Here is a 17875-nt window from a genome sequence, read left to right as displayed (position 1 = left end):
CATATTTTAGAATGTAATAATAATTTGAATTTCAAGGCCTTCTTAAAGTGGTATTGGCCTACTTTTCTTTTATACTTTTTGCATGCGTTTTGGGGGGATGGGTGTTCTATTTTAGACCCTATATTTACAGTTATATACATTATACAATTGTATAACATTTAGGTCCTTAAATTACAATTAAGTGCTTGAAAAAGTCAATGGATTTGACTTGCCAATGTCTGTATGAACCCTGCTTAAACAATGTATTATATATTTGACCCTCCTAGGCCTATGTTGGTGTATAGGTGGATCTTTCTATAAATAATGGGGCCAATGTCACATATTGGCCCCATTATTTATAGAAAGATCCGTAAACTGTAAGCCTATAAACACTGGAAAAATCACAATTCTATTTGTGCCAGTGTGAGTTGTTCTTTGGACATTAAACAAACAACAAGATCATAGAGTCGGTGATCTAGCTAATGATTAGCCCATTGGGGTAAACAATGCAGAGGAGCTGCCCCATGCTTCATCCATGTAGCCACAATGCTGCATCATAATGCTGCAATCATAGCAATCATAATGCTGATTGCTAAAATAGCACACCTGCCTGATGTTGCAGCCTGGTCTCAGACTAGACGTAACATAGTAAATGTAAATCCGGGTCACAAAAATGTGTATGATATGTTACATTTGGTGTGGTTACACAAGACCAATAGTTACTTAAGACAGAAACAAAAGTAGGTTGGATGGGTGGGCGTATAAAGCAAACATCTAGAAACTGAAAGGTTGAGAGTTGGAATCTAATTAGCAACTTTTCAACTACTTACTACTATTTAACTAGCTACATAGCATGTTAGCTAACCCTAAGCTTTTTAGCTAGCCCTTCCCCTAGCACTGATCTTAACCCTTTAACCTAACTCCTAAACTTAACCCTGACCTTAACAATTAGGATAAAACATACAGTAACTGGACCACCATAAAATCATGAGTTATAAGCTTGCCAACTAGCTACAACCATGTTAAATTAACTCAGAGACAGGGACTAGGCCTAGCTGTTCTAGCTAGCCAAACTGGATGAGGAACCTAGTTTGAGCTAGCTAGCTAAGTTATCTAGCTAGCTAACTGACGTGAAACAATGCACCACACAGTAAAGTTAACGTTAGGCTTACAGGAGACAAGCTTTTTACAGGCACTGACATAGTTAGCTATTCAAAATTCAACAAAAAACGAAAATGTTTGCTATCACACACGGCACTGGCTAGCTAGCTAATGTCTTGCCCATTTGTCAAAATTCCACTCAACAATCCTAATTCACAAGCTTACCAGATCACTTTGATCTTCTTAATTCGGTGGGAGAATGAACGCAGCCACTGGTCATATCTCAATAACCCAGCAATAACACCTTTCTCTTTTTAAAGAAAACATCCCAACTAAGTGACCCAATGCCTACAACAAAATCCCTGCTGCAGTGTGTGCAAACCTGGTCAAGAACTACAGGAAACGTATGATCTCTAATTGCAAACAAAGGTTTCTGTACCAAATATTAAGTTCTGCTTTTCTGATATATCAAATACTTATGTCATGCAATAAAATGCTAATTAATTACTTAAAAATCATACAATGTGATTTTCTGGATTTTTGTTTTAGATTCCGTCTCTCACAGTTGAAGTGTACCTGTGATAAAAAAAATTACAGACCTCTACATGCTTTAAGTAGGAAAACCTGCAAAATCAGCAGTGTATCAAATACTTGTTCTCCCCACTGTATATAGGTAAGGTAATCAGGCAGGTGATTGAGTCTGATGAGGCGCTGATGCGTGTAACGATGGTGACAGGTGTGCGTAATAATGAAGAGCCTGATGACCTCGAGCTCCGGAGAGGGAGTATACGTGACAAAGACCGAGTCCATATTATGACAAGAACAGCTCAAATAAGCAAAGAGAAATGACAATACATCATTACTTTAAGACATTAAGGTCAGTCAATCTAGAAAATGTCAAGAACTTTGAAAGTTTCTTCAAGCGAAGTTGCAAAAACCATCAAGCACTATCATGAAACTGGCTCTCATGAGGACCACCACAGGAAAGGAAGACCCAGAGTTACCTCTGCTGCAGAGGATAAGTTCATTAGTGTTACCAGCCCAAATAAATTTCAGCCCAAATAAATGCTTCACAGAGTTCTGTGACAGGCAAACATCTCAACATCAACTGTTCAGAGGAGACTGCGTGAATCAGGCGTTCATGTTGAATGATAAAGACACTGGATTATGAGCTGTCTTGTTTGCTAAATGAACAAAGGAAATAGGCAGTGGCATATAGCCATAGAAGCGCAGTGACAATTAAAAAAAATAAAATAAAAAATATTATACTAGGCAAGTCAGTTAAGAACAAATTCTTATTTTCAATGACGGCCAAAGTGGGTTAACTACCTGTTCAGGGGCAGAATGACAGATTTGTACCTTGTCAGCTCGGGGGTTTGAACTTGCAACCTTCCGGTTACTAGTCCAACACTCTAACCACTAGGCTACCCTGCCGCCTCAACGCTGTCATATTCGTGGCCTACAGTTAGTTATTTTTGGCAAACCATGCCATGGGCGTGAATGTCATTCCAGGTCATCTGTTCTGTTATATTTATTAAAATCTGACTAACCCGGTGCACTGCTTGCTGTGAAATATATCTGATGGTGTTTGCATGTTTAGGTAAAAAGACAAATAATGTCCTGTTTGGAACACTGACAAGTAAAGGGCATAAAAACATAAAACAAAAATGTTTTGTTGTGGGCCTGGCTACCCACCTGTCGCTACTCTCCTGGCTTCCTACATCCACTGAGACTGTGAGTATCCAGGACCTAGCCTACTGAGGCAGGGCTCACTCTAGGCAGAGGGAAGGCTTTGACATTCGTGCCTCTGCTTGGAAACCAAATGCTGGTTGATAACAAGTGTGAAGTGTCAGACGTTGGGAAAATCTTCTTATTTATTACGTTTTGGAGTTTGAAAATGTGAAAGCTTGATTAACTGGCCCGGTTAGCTCGGCAGATGATGCCGGGCCAGCAGGCAGCCCTGAATGTCAAGCCCTACAGTCTCTTTTGCTAACCCATTCCCTGTACTCCATGTCAAAAAAAGCCACCTGCTGGAGAAGACAGATTTTGGGCCCAGTTATCCCTCTCGCTTCGCCTCTTCCTTTCTGGTATGACTCACAAATTTCAGTTAATAACTATAGCTCCCACCTTGGGCCAATCAGTGTCATTTTGTAAATGCTTATGTCAAGACGTATCATTCACCCAAGTTTAGTCAAAATCAAGCCAGTGCTGTCTTAGATATCTCGTGTGAATAACGAACAAACGGATGGACAGAGGCCTATCCACAGTCCCCTCACAGATTTCATCATGGTAGAAAATTAAACTCTGCCAGTGACAATTTGCCTAGGGATCCAATATACACAAACTCTGACACCAAAGAGACTTTAGAGTACAGAAAAACAAATGTTCTGTAATAATATTCACATTTATCTGCAACACGTTCAACACGTAAGTACACACACACATGGCACACACACACACACACACACACACACAGGCCTTGAAACGCGACAGTCAAAAGAGCTGTATTTGAAAATGGCATACATGTTAAATAGGGTCCTATACATTCTAAATATTGATCAATAATAAAGTCTGAATGAAACAATGTTGCTTATGTTTTAGCCTACAGCAAGTCAAGGTTTGAGTTTCCTAGCAGCCTATGAGAGATGACCATTTTCACTTTTACTTTTGCTTTCTCACATAGCATATGGCTAACAGATTATAACAAAGCATGAACATGTATTACTGCTTTATTATCAATACACAGTTGAGTGTATTATAGTATTATATTCTTACCCGAAACACAAAAAATACACGTTTTTACCAATGTTTCTACTAATCTTCCATGAAAACATTGCTACGGTAGCCACTAAGACCTAAATCATTCTTATCCTATCCTTTGATATTCACATCACACAAACTCACCTTAAAATGCAGTGAGACGATCATATTCCATAGTAAAATATCCTATATATAAATTAAGTTTGAGGGACCCAAGGATAACAGTCTCGCACAATGTTTTAATGGCAGTCAATTTTACTTTCACTTTTTGTTGTGATCAAATGGGGGGAGGGCTCTGGTGTGGAAGCTGTGCGCATCTATAAAAAGGAAGTAGAAAACATTGTTGTTATTTGATCAGCTCATATTTCTAATGATAATGCAAATATACACTGAGTGTACAAAACATTAATGACAGACTGACCAGGTGAATCCAGGTGAAAGTTATGATCCATTATTGATGTCACTTGTTAAATCCACTTCAATCTGTGTAAATGAAGGGGGGAAACAGGTTAAAGAAGGATTTTTAAACCTTGAGACATGGATTGTGTATGTGTACCATTCAGAGGGTGAATAGGCTTAAAATGTAAATGCCTTTGAACAGGGTATGGTAGTAGGTGCCAGGCGCACAAGTTTGTGTCAAGAACTGCAACGCTGCTAAGTTTTTTATGCTCAACAGTTTCCCATGTGTATCAAGAATGGTCCACCACCCAAAGGACATCCAGCCAACTTGACACAACTGTGGGAAGCATTGGAGTCAACATCTGCCAGCATCCCTGTGAAACGCGTTCGGCACCTTGTAAAGTCCATGCCGACGAATTGAGGCTGTTCTGAGGGCAAAAGGGGGGTGGGGTCCACGGTCCTTCTGTGTTGTTAGGTATGCTATTGTATTTGAGACAAGTGTATTGCAGTTCATTTAGTCTATGACAGTTTTTTGTCATTGACAAATTAAAAGTTGACCCACCCATTACATTGAACTCTGAACTGGTTTGCTCCTATACTCTCTGGTGTAGAGGGACTGTAGACCTACAATTCATTATTAACCAATACACTTACTGCTCCTAGCAAACCTACTGGTCCTATATGCTTACTAGTTGTTGCATGTTATAACTTTACCATGGATTGGACAGAGGACTAGTTTAATTCATAGTAGTTAAAAGCAGACTGCACACACAAAGTAAGCAAAATATCGGTATTTCCGCAACAACTAAGAGCATTGAAGCATGAGGCTAAAATTATCTGCTGTTTTGGCCCAGAAGCTACAACACTGTATCTGTTATGGAGAGTGAATGAGGACCCAAAAGCGAACTAACTTAAACAGAGCTTCTTTAATAACCAAACATAGGTAGGCTCAGATAGACCGGCAGATTCCGACAGGACAGGACAAGGTTACAGCAAACATGACGATAGTCTGGCTCAGGCATGAAACACAACAAACAAGAATCCGACAAGGACAGGAGCAGGAACAGAGAGAGATATAGAGACCTAATCAGAGGGAAAAAGGGAACAGGTGGGAAAAGGGGTGACGAGGTAGTTAGGAGGAGACAAGGCACAGCTGGGGAAAAGAGGGGGAGAAAAGGTAACCTAACAACGACCAGCAGAGGGAGACAGGGTGAAGGGAAAGGACAGAAACAAGACACAACATGACAGTACATGACAGTACCCCCCCACTCACCGAGCGCCTCCTGGCGCACTCGAGGAGGAAACCTGGCGGCAACGGAGGAAATCATCGATCAGCGCACGGTCCAGCACGTCCCGAGAGGGAACCCAACTCCTCTCCTCAGGACCGTACCCCTCCCAATCTACTAGGTACTGATGACCACGGCCCCGAGGACGCATGTCCAAAATCCTACGGACCCTGTAGATGGGTGCGCCCTCGACAAGGATGGGGGGGGGGGGGGAAGACGAGCGGGGGCGCGAAGAACGGGCTTGATACAGGAGACATGGAAGACCGGGTGGACGCGACGAAGGTATCGCGGAAGAAGAAGTCGAACTGCGACAGGATTAATGACCTGAGAAATACGGAACGGACCAATGAACCGCGGGGTCAACTTGCGAGAAGTGGTCTTAAGGGGAAGGTTCTGAGTGGAGAGCCAAACTCTCTGACCGCGACAATATCTAGGACTCTTAGTTCTACGCTTATTAGCAGCCCTCACAGTCTGCGTCCTATAACGGCAAAGTGCAGACCTGACCCTCTTCCAGGTGCGCTCGCAACGTTGGACAAAAGCCTGAGCGGAGGGGACGCTGGACTCGGCGAACTGAGATGAGAACAGCGGAGGCTGGTACCCGAGGCTACTCTGAAAAGGAGATAGCCCGGTCGCAGACGAAGGAAGCGAGTTGTGGGCGTATTCTGCCCAGGGGAGCTGTTCTGACCAAGACGCAGGGTTACGAAAAGAAAGACTGCGTAAGATGCGACCAATAGTCTGATTGGCCCGTTCTGCTTGACCGTTAGACTGGGGGTGAAAGCCGGAAGAGAGACTGACGGAAGCCCCAATCAAACGGCAAAACTCCCTCCAAAATTGAGACGTGAATTGCGGACCTCTGTCCGAAACGACGTCTGACGGAAGGCCATGAATTCTGAAAACATTCTCGATGATGATTTGTGCCGTCTCTTTAGCAGAAGGAAGCTTAGCAAGGGGAATGAAATGAGCCGCCTTAGAGAACCTATCGACAACCGTAAGAATAACAGTCTTCCCCGCTGACGAAGGCAGTCCGGTGACAAAATCTAAGGCGATGTGAGACCACGGTCGAGAGGGAATAGGAAGCGGCCTGAGACGGCCGGCAGGAGGAGAGTTACCGGACTTAGTCTGCGCGCAGACCGAACAAGCAGCCACGAAACGACGCGTGTCATGCTCCCGGGTGGGCCACCAAAAACGCTGGCGAATGGAAGCAAGCGTACCCCGAACGCCAGGGTGGCCGGCTAACTTGGCAGAGTGAGCCCACTGAAGAACGGCCAGACGAGTAGGAACGGGAACGAAAAGAAGGTTCCTAGGACAAGCGCGCGGCGACGGAGTGTGAGTGAGCGCTTGTTTTACCTGCCTCTCAATTCCCCAGACAGTCAACCCGACAACACGCCCCTCAGGGAGAATCCCCTCGGGGTCAGTGGAGGCTACTGAAGAACTGAAGAGACGAGACAAAGCATCAGGCTTGGTGTTCTTAGAGCCCGGACGATAAGAAATCACGAACTCGAAACGAGCGAAAAACAGCGCCCAACGCGCCTGACGCGCATTAAGTCGTTTGGCAGAACGGATGTACTCAAGGTTCCTATGGTCAGTCCAAACGACAAAAGGAACGGTCGCCCCCTCCAACCACTGTCGCCATTCGCCTAGGGCTAACCGGATGGCGAGCAGTTCGCGGTTACCCACATCATAGTTACGTTCCGACGGCGACAGGCGATGAGAAAAATACGCGCATGGGTGGACCTTGTCGTCAGAGAGGGAGCGCTGAGAAAGGATGGCTCCCACGCCCACCTCTGACGCGTCAACCTCGACAACGAACTGTCTAGAGACGTCAGGTGTAACAAGGATAGGAGCGGATGTAAAACGATTCTTGAGGAGATCAAAAGCTCCCTGGGCGGAAACGGACCACTTAAAGCACGTCTTGACAGAAGTAAGGGCTGTGAGAGGAGCTGCCACCTGACCGAAATTACGGATGAAACGACGATAGAAGTTCGCGAAGCCGAGAAAGCGCTGCAGCTCGACGCGTGACTTAGGGACGGGCCAATCAATGACAGCTTGGACCTTAGCGGGATCCATCTTAATGCCTTCAGCGGAAATAACAGAACCGAGAAATGTGACGGAGGAGGCATGAAAAGTGCACTTCTCAGCCTTCACAAAAAGACAATTCTCTAAAAGGCGCTGGAGGACACGTCGAACGTGCTGAACATGAATCTGGAGTGACGGTGAAAAAATCAGGATATCGTCAAGGTAAACGAAAACAAAGATGTTCAGCATGTCTCTCAGGACATCATTGACTAATGCCTGAAAGACAGCTGGAGCGTTAGCGAGGCCGAAAGGAAGAACCCGGTATTCAAAGTGCCCTAACGGAGTGTTAAACGCCGTCTTCCACTCGTCCCCCTCCCTGATGCGCACGAGATGGTAAGCGTTACGAAGGTCCAACTTAGTGAAAAACCTGGCTCCCTGCAGGATCTCGAAGGCTGAAGACATAAGAGGAAGCGGATAACGATTCTTCACTGTTATGTCATTCAGCCCTCGATAATCTATGCAGGGGCGCAGAGACCCGTCCTTCTTCTTGACAAAAAAAAACCCCGCTCCGGCGGGAGAGGAGGAGGGGACTATGGTACCGGCGTCAAGAGCTACAGACAAATAATCTTCGAGAGCCTTACGTTCGGGAGCCGACAGAGAGTATAGTCTACCCCGGGGGGGGGTGGTTCCCGGAAGGAGATCAATACTACAATCATACGACCGGTGTGGAGGAAGAGAGGTGGCCCTGGACCGACTGAACACCGTGCGCAGATCGTGATATTCCTCCGGCACCCCTGTCAAATCACCAGGCTCCTCCTGTGAAGAAGAGACAGAGGAAACAGGAGGGATAGCAGACATTAAACATTTCACATGACAAGAGACGTTCCAGGAGAGGATAGAATTACTAGACCAATTAATGGAAGGATTATGACAAACTAGCCAGGGATGGCCCAAAACAACAGGTGTAAAAGGTGAACGAAAAATTAAAAAAGAAATGGTTTCACTATGATTACCAGAAACAGTGAGGGTTAAAGGTAGCGTCTCACGCTGAATCCTGGGGAGAGGACTACCATCCAGGGCGAACAAGGCCGTGGGCTCCTTTAACTGTCTGAGAGGAATGTCATGTTCCCGAGCCCAGGTCTCGTCCATAAAACAGCCCTCCGCCCCAGAGTCTATTAAGGCACTGCAGGAAGCTGACGAACCGGTCCAGCGTAGATGGACCGACAAGGTAGTGCAGGATCTTGAAGGAGAGACAGGAGTAGTAGCGCTCACCAGTAGCCCTCCGCTTACTGACGAGCTCTGGCCTTTTACTGGACATGAAGTGACAAAATGACCAGCGGAACCGCAATAGAGACAGAGGCGGTTGGTGATTCTCCGTTCCCTCTCCTTAGTCGAGATGCGGATACCTCCCAGCTGCATGGGCTCAGCACCCGAGCCGGCAGAGGAAGATGGTAGTGATGCGGAGAGGGAGGCGACGGAGAGCGCGAGCTCCTTTCCACGAGCTCGGTGACGAAGATCAACCCGTCGCTCAATGCGAATAGCGAGTTCAATCAAGGAATCCACGCTGGAAGGAACCTCCCGGGAGAGAATCTCATCCTTTACCTCTGCGCGGAAACCCTCCAGAAGACGAGCGAGCAAGGCCGGCTCGTTCCAGCCACTGGAGACAGCAAGAGTGCGAAACTCAATAGAGTAGTCTGTTATGGATCGATTGCCTTGACATAGGGAAGACAGGGCCCTGGAAGCCTCCTCCCCAAAAACAGATCGATCAAAAACCCGTATCATCTCCTCCTTAAAGTCTTGATACTGGTTAGTACACTCAGCCCTTGCCTCCCAGATTGCCGTGCCCCACTCACGAGCCCGTCCAATAAGGAGAGATATGACGTAGGCGACACGAGCAGTGCTCCTGGAGTAAGTGTTGGGCTGGAGAGAAAACACAATATCACACTGGGTGAGGAACAAGCGGCATTCAGTGGGCTCCCCAGAGTAACACGGCGGGTTATTGATTCTGGGCTCCGGAGATTCGAAAGCCCTGGAAGTGGCCGGTGGATCGAGGCGGAGATGGTGAACCTGTTCTGTGAGGTTGGAGACTTGGGTGGCCAGGGACTCAACGGCATGTCGAGCAGCAGACACTTCCTGCTCGTGTCTGCCTAGCATCGCTCCCTGGATCCCGACGGCTGAGTGGAGAGGATCCGAAGTCGCTGGGTCCATTCTTGGTCGGATTCTTCTGTTATGGAGAGTGAATGAGGACCCAAAAGCGAACTAACTTAAACAGAGCTTCTTTAATAACCAAACATAGGTAGGCTCAGATAGACCGGCAGATTCCGACAGGACAGGACAAGGTTACAGCAAACATGACGATAGTCTGGCTCAGGCATGAAACACAACAAACAAGAATCCGACAAGGACAGGAGCAGGAACAGAGAGAGATATAGAGACCTAATCAGAGGGAAAAAGGGAACAGGTGGGAAAAGGGGTGACGAGGTAGTTAGGAGGAGACAAGGCACAGCTGGGGAAAAGAGGGGGAGAAAAGGTAACCTAACAACGACCAGCAGAGGGAGACAGGGTGAAGGGAAAGGACAGAAACAAGACACAACATGACAGTACATGACAGTATCAGCGTGAAGCACACTTGTGCACATGCGTAGATCCTCTGTGTGCGGTGCTGCTCATGGCAAATGTCATAATGCTGAGTCTACCTTTAATGCCTGGACTGAGTGATAAGACTCTGATATCTTAAACATATCTAGGAATAAAACTAATACAACGGAGAGTACGACTTACTACAATAGAGAACAAATAAGTATGACTGAGACCATGTTGCAGCTCTGTAGAATGTCCAAGAAATTATATTTCTTGTCCATCTTTTCACGGGCATCCTCAACCTATTGTAGGTTAGCAATGTAAGTTAGCAATGTACATTCCCTGCCCACCTCACGATTTTAGCCCTTCCAACCCCAATTTTGCTGTGTTTGTTATTGTCACTATATAGTTTTGTGTTTGTTTTTTGGCAATAAACAGTCAATCTTTGTAGCTATAGTGCATGTGTGAGATTTTCTGACCTATCTAGACCTATTCAATAAAGATAACCACTTACCTCCATTGCTCTAAGGGAGTGAAGATTACCTCTGGTGCTGTGATTCTGTTACTCCTGGCAGTGTCTCTCAGTATGACCTCAGCCCTCTCCTCTCTTCTCTGAGAGAGCAGCCATCTGGGAAACTCTGGATGTAACCAGTAAAACATACAGTACATTAGGTAGTACATTTAGACCAGGTCCAGGGTCCTCAACTAGACTGTGTTGAGTGTCAATTCATCAACTTACCACCAGATGGGGATGTGCATCCGCCCAGACTCTGCCATGGGCACCAAGAGCCACTTCCTGTCACGGATGAAGTAGGTCACTGCTGGCACGAATGTTTGGCCCAAACCAGATCCCATGAACACCCCCAGGGAGCCGAACCCCATGCAGAATCTTGGATTCTGCAGACACCAACCAGTACACAGGTCAAAGGTGTATTGTGCTTATTGGATAAATCCAATATTTGCATGGAATTTGGACAGTTAGGAATTAATGGTAGTGTATTATTAAAGTTTGTCACAAACCTAACACATAATCTACCACAGAGTTGGAGAATCCACCAAAGCCCACAAAGACAGAGCTGGCGCTGAATGCCTTCCAGTTTGGGAGAATACCTGGGCGAAGATGTAACATCATCATGGAAAAGAACATTGGGCTTCTTCCAAACCTGCAAATTAAGAAAATATGTGACTAAACTAAATAAAAAAATAAACTACACTATGAAACAAAGACAAATTATATAAATAATCATAGTTAAAGCTTTGGGGCACCTTAAATGAAATTTTGGGGAAAAAACCCAACTCGTGTCCTTCATTCATTGAATCAGATGGCTCATTCATCACAAAGCCCACTTATATTGCAAACTACTTTAATTATTTTTTTAATTGGCAAGATAAGCAATATTAGGGATGACATGCCAGCAACAAACTCTTGACACTACACATCAAAGTATATTGGACCAAATTATGAAAGACAAGAATTGTACTTTTGAATTCCGTAAAGTTAGTGTGGATGAGGTGAAATAATTATTGTTGTCTATCTTCAATTTAAGCCTCATAGAGAGCTTGTGCCCTCAGGCCTGGAGGGAAGCTCAAGTCATTCCGCTACTTTGAGTATAGCCAGAGTGTCGATGTATGCGGATAACTCAACACTATACACGTCAGCTACTGAAATGACTGCAACACAACGAAGAGCTGCAGTTAGTTTCAGAGTCGGTGGCAAGGAATAAGTTAGCCCTAAATATTTCTAAAAACTAAAAGCATTGTATTTGGAACAAAACACTCACTAAACCATAAACCTCAACTAAATCTTGTAATAAATCATGTAGAAATTGTGCAAGTTCAAATGACTAAACTGCTTGGAGTAATTCTAGATTGTAACCTGTCATGGTCAAAGCATATTGATGCAGTAAAAACTGAGATGGGGAGAAGTCTGTCTATAATAAAGCGACTTGGGAGGTCTGGAAAACTAAGCACGCATGGGAGCATACTTGTTCTTTCCCTTCGCAGTGGAGGCTATCCAATAACACCTTGCGACACAGCGAAAATTCCAAAACCTCTGAATTAATGGCGAACTGAAATCCCCGCTTAAGAGAAAATGTTCCAGAGGAAGAAGTTTGTAAAATGTAAATATTATGTTTATTTATTCACCACATTATGTTAAAACATTTTAAAATTAAAATGTTGACTCACTCAAGCAAGCTAAATTAGCTGGTTGGACACGATGGCTAGCTAGCAGGCGATCACGTCCTGGTTATCAGCTGTTTAGAGATGAACAACTAAAAAAACGAATCGTCAAGTCAGCAGTGCCAAATGTGAAGACCCAGACAGTATTTTAATCGTGAATTGGTGAACTTGCTAGCCAGCTAAAGTCAAATGTATCAAATTATTTTTTCCCCAATTTGTTTTCATGGCATTGGCTTGGCAGGACAAACTAGTTGTGTATGACTGGTTTGGAGGCAAGACATTTGAACAACATCTGCTTAATTAAAAACACAGTAAATGCAGCTAGCTGTGTTCTGTTTAATCTAAGCTTGATAGTCAGCCAAGTTATTTGTGCATTTAATATTGCAGATTGACCGTGGCTTTTATCAATATAATTGTCTGCATCATTTCCAATCCCCCATATATATATATATTTTTTTAAATACACTACCAGTCAAAAGTTTTACAACACCTTCTCATTCAAGGGTTTTTCTTTATTTGTACTATTTTCTACTTTGTAGAATAGTAGTGAAGACATAAAAACTATGAAATAACACATATGGAATCATGTAGTAACCAAGAAACTGTTAAACAAATCAAAATATATTTTAAATTTGAGATTCTTCAAAGTAGCCAACCTTGGCCTTGATGACAGCTTTGCACACGCTTGGCATTCTCTCAACCAGCTTCATGAGGTAGTCACCTGGAATGCATTTCAGTTATTAACTGGTGTGCCTTGTTCATTTGTGGAATTGGACATTAGAGTTACCAGCCTCAGAAATTGCAGCCCAAATAAATGCTTCACAGAGTTCAAGTAACAGACACATCTCAACATCAACTGTTCAGGGGAGACTGTGTGAATCAGGCCTTCATGGTCAAATTGCTGCAAAGAAACCACTACTAAAGGACACCAATAAGAAGAAACTTTGGACCAAGAAACATGAGCAATGGACATTAGACCGGTGGAAATCTGTCCTTTGGTCTGATGAGTCCAAATTTGAGATTTTCTTTGTGAGACACAGAGTAGGTAAAGGAATGATCTCTGCATGTGTGGTTCCAAACATGAAGCATGCAGGAGGAGGTGTGATGGTGTGGGTGTGCTTCGCTGGTGACACAGTCAGTGATTTATTTAGCATTCAAGGAACACTTAACTAGCATGGCTACCACAGCATTCTGCAGTGATATGCCATCCCATCAGGTTTGCGCTTAGTGGGACTATCATTTGTTTTTCTACAGGACAATGACCCAACACACCTCCAGGCTGTGTAAGGGGTATTTGACCAAGAAAGAGAGTGATGTATCAGATGACCTGGCCTCCACAATCATCCGACCTCAACCCAATTGAGATTGTTTTGGATGAGTGTCACAGGAATTTCATAATTCCTATATGTGTTCATTAATCAAATATCTGTTTTTAAGAATTTGTAAGATTCTTATTGGTATAAAATAGACAGGGACCAGTCTTATCAAAATTAGATAATAGTATTCATTCTCGGAGCGCGCTGCCATGGAACCACAAACAACAGTTTATTTACAAAATATGTCATAGGTTATAGAATGTCCTTCCTCCTATCGACCAGGACAAAGCAGGTTCAAAAGTTTATTCCAACCTCCTAGAGCACACACACTATATCAAGATTAACTTCTGGAGTCTTCACCTTCATCCATCACTATTTAGAAGACAGTTCCAGATAAGGGAAAAAAAACCCAGGGAGGCACTCACTGCCTTATCTAAACATCCCAGAGCTAAGTTGGGTCGGTTCAACCATAGGTTAACGATCCTTTTTGCTTACTTAAAAACCCACAATCCATTCCTCCCCAACCCAGCTGGAATGGTGTTTATTATGTTTAATTACCCCCTGTTTCATGCTACACAATCCCTTCCTTATGAATTAACATTATTAATCAGATATAATAAAACAGAGTAGAGTTTAATTAGTTATAGTTCTATTTAAAATGTAGATATTGTTTAGTCATTATTCATAACATTCCTAACAATGTGTTGGACCACAGAGTGAAGGAAAAGCTGCCAACAAGTGCTCAGCATATGTGGGAACTCCTTCAAGACTGTTGGAAAAACATTTCAGGTGAAGTTGGTTTAGAGAATTGCAAAGCTGCCATCAAGGAAAAGGGTGGTTAATTTGAAGAATCTCAAATATAAAATGTATTTGTATATGTTTAACACTTTTTTGGTTACTCCATGATTCCATATGTGTTATTTCGTAGTTTTGATGTCTTCACTATTATTTTACAATGTAGAAAATAGTTTTAAAAATTAAAGAAGAACCTTTGAATGAGTAGGTGTGTTCAAACTTTTGACTGGTACTGTATGTTGTTGTTTTTTTTGTTAAATTTATTTCTCACTTGTTTGATAAGATTAGTACAGATTTCCTCAGGAGAGTTTGGGGTTGTCACTGGTTACCACAGCCACAAATATTTGCTTTTTGTTCTTATTTTAAGGTTAGGCATTAGGTTTGCAGTGTGGTTAGGGTTAAGGTTTAGGGTTAGGTTTAAAATCAGATTTTAAGAAGATACATTTTAGAAACAGGCAGGTTTTAGGCATAGTTATGACTTTGTGACTGTGGTAACTAGTGACGACCCCTAGTTTGGGAACCACTGTACTAACTTCTCTCTGTTTGCTTCCTCTCTCTGTCTCCTCTGCTTCCTCTTGCATGCATTGTAGCCTGCCTCAGCCTCACCACTGAGCATCACATCACTGTCTGTCTCAGTAGCCTTCTCTCTGTAAAGCATAGTTATTGTGAGAACTCAGTAGCCTACCCAGGCGAAGATAACGATCAAACCGCTGTTCATGATTCTACTTCTTCGCAAAGAGGCAAGCACGATTACAACTCAGTCAGGTCAAGAATATATGTTTTCTGAGCTTTGATCAACGCTGGGAGCAATATTTAGATGTTGACCGGTAATTTATTTGATTGTGTACTATATTCTGTATATATAGTTACGGCCATTCCACCGTCATAGTACTGATGAAGCCTAAGCTTTTCCCCTTCATACAGCGCCTTCAGAAAGTTTCCACACCCCTGGACTTTTTCCACTTTATGTTGTGTTACAAAGTGGGATTAAAATGGATTTAGATCATCACAAAATATTCGAAGTGGAAGAAGAATTCAAACATTAGTAAAACAAAATCATGAAAAATAAAACACTAATATGTCTTAATTAGGCAAGTATTTAACGTTCTGAGTCAATACTTGTTAGAATCACCTTTGGCAGTGATTACAGCTCTGGGTCTTTCTGGGTACATTTGCCCATTATTCTTTACAAAATTCTTCTAGCTTTGTGAAATTGGTTGTTAATCTCTATTAGGCAACCATTTTCAGATATTGCAATAGATTTTCAAACAGATTTAAGTCAAAACTGTTACCAGGCCACTCAGGAACAGTCACTGTCTTCTTGCTAAGCAACTCCAGTGTAGATTCTGCCTTGTGTTTTAAGTTATTATCTTGCTGAAAGGTGAATTCATCTCTCCAGTATCTGGTAGAAAGCAGACTGAACAATATTTTCCTCTATGATTTTGCCTGTGCTTAGCTCCAGTCCTTTTCTTGTTAATTAGCATATTGCTCACACCCGTGGCCTGCTGCCTGAAACGTTTCAGTTTGTTTAAATGTTCTGTTTGTGAAGGGGTCTGCTGGTAGGTCTGCAAGTTTTAAAATAATCTATTTATTACAATATCACCATTTCTGTCTTATCAATGTGAGAGAGCATCGGCCGGCAATCTCACAAACCCATTAGGAAGGATCCTGGCAGCCAATGCAAAGAAAATCGTCCACTGAAAGGGTCCCCAATGTGATTTCATTTTATAATAATCACTAACTTGGCTACTTCCGCTTACACTGTCTTTCAGTTGCTTGGCCATTGCACACAACTGGAGCAGCAGCCAATGATGAGGCTAGAGAGGTTGGGGCGAAATCCTGCATGGAGCCTTCACCATGCGCTGCACCTTTTAAGAGCGCATCAACAGTCAGAAAGTCTTGTTGATTTTATCAGAGTGGTTAGTTTGTAAAGTCTTTAACTCGATCGCCGGTGTTACCGCTCTACGTTGTGGTTGTTATCTTTTGTGACTGCACCGGTTATTGATCGCATTGATTAGTAGCAACATTGTTGCAAAGCTTGACATACGAACCATAAGACTGACAGACAGTGCAACTGCAAGCCTGAAGTCAACAACCCACTCTCTCCCTCTCCCCTCAATTGTGCTTTTCACTGCAGCAGACTTAATTTTTTCCGCAATATGGTGTAGCACTGTCCCTTATCCTCAGGCTTCTGACTCGCCTATAACTTTTCCACCATTACCCTCCCCTCAACCTCTTCCTGTTACTCTGCCCAGACAGACTGTGAGAAGTGTATCTTTGCTCACTGGACAAATGGAACTACAATGGACACACAGTAACCATAGTTTGACAATGCAGGAGAATGCCATTCGCAAACTCAAAGTGTGGAGGCTTATCAGAAAGATGTGCAGCTGAGTTTGGCTCACCTCTCCCGTCAACTTGAGGAAAACAAACAACAAACTGTTCAGAGACCGAAATCTTTGCAAGATTCTCTGAAGCAGGATGTTCAAGGGAAAATGCAGAGTTTCAAAACACTCATAGGTTATGACTAGATGATGGTTAGATTCTATCTTGAGGAGTAACAAAAACAGAGAGCAGAGGAGACAGCATCTGTTGTGAAGGGAGTGTGTTCTTATCTGAAAGAGGTTATGGAGGACATGAAGAACTCTCTCGAAGGGGAATGACAATTTCTGATTGATCAAACACAAAAAGAGTCCTCTAATGAAATGGAAAAAGCACAGAAGGCCACAGACCTTCAACTGGAGGAGCTACATCAGGAGGTAATGCAGTGCTTTTCCCTTCTGGACAAATCCTCTGCACCTCCCTCAGGGTTTACTTCTGCCACTGGCCCTGTCATTAAGCGAATAGGAACAGGTAGCACTACAGAAACCCCACGGAAGATCGTGTTAAACAACAGAACTACCGTTTCCCCGAGACCCCTTGCCACTGTAATGTCACATCTAGCTCCCTCCCTATAAAACGACTTTTCCCCAATTTTGGCAGCCCAGAAGATGATGTTGATCCACTGTTTTTCCTATCTAAGTGTAATGATTTCATTTCTATCCGTCCCCTTACTGACTTGGAGGTTTTTGTCACCCGCCGCAGTGTTTCTCCATGGCACAGCAAGAGACTCGTGGAAGATAGCCAATGAACATGTCAACCTGGGAGGAGTTAAAAAAAAGATTCCTCTCATCCTTTGTGGTGGTTAATTTCTTTACTATCAAATGAGGAGAGACAAACTTATAACACAAAATGTATGGAATGGGTCACAAGGTTTAGATTTTTATGAAATATACTTATAATTCACAGCAGACAGTATCTGCTGTAAAAACAGTTTTCTTCATGTAGAGACCAAGGTCTGACCCTGGGGTCATCTCTTCCTGGTACGTTATAGAACAGAAACATTAACTCATGCTCTGGAATGCGGTCTCTTTAGGTTTATTCACCCAAAAGACATCGTAAATCTCCTGTCAGTGTTATCTC

The 17875-nt window shown here is 43.4% G+C and overlaps 1 protein-coding gene across 1 annotated transcript in view; it reads right to left on the bottom strand.

The window, feature by feature from the left end:
• Window positions 1–4142, bottom strand: part of LOC139418032 (long-chain-fatty-acid--CoA ligase 6-like) — a 91860-nt gene extending 87718 nt beyond the window's left edge. Inside the window, exon 1 of the mRNA XM_071167129.1 lies at window positions 3985–4142. The gene's annotated coding sequence lies outside the window, so the exon portion shown is untranslated. The remainder of the gene's footprint in view (window positions 1–3984) is intronic.
• Window positions 4143–17875: the final 13733 nt, after the last annotated feature.

Source organism: Oncorhynchus clarkii, chromosome 10 (assembly GCF_045791955.1).
Source record: "Oncorhynchus clarkii lewisi isolate Uvic-CL-2024 chromosome 10, UVic_Ocla_1.0, whole genome shotgun sequence".
NCBI classification, from domain to species: Eukaryota; Metazoa; Chordata; class Actinopteri; order Salmoniformes; family Salmonidae; genus Oncorhynchus; species Oncorhynchus clarkii.
Note: the sequence above shows the minus strand (reverse complement) of the source record. Positions and strands in the feature narration are given on the sequence as shown.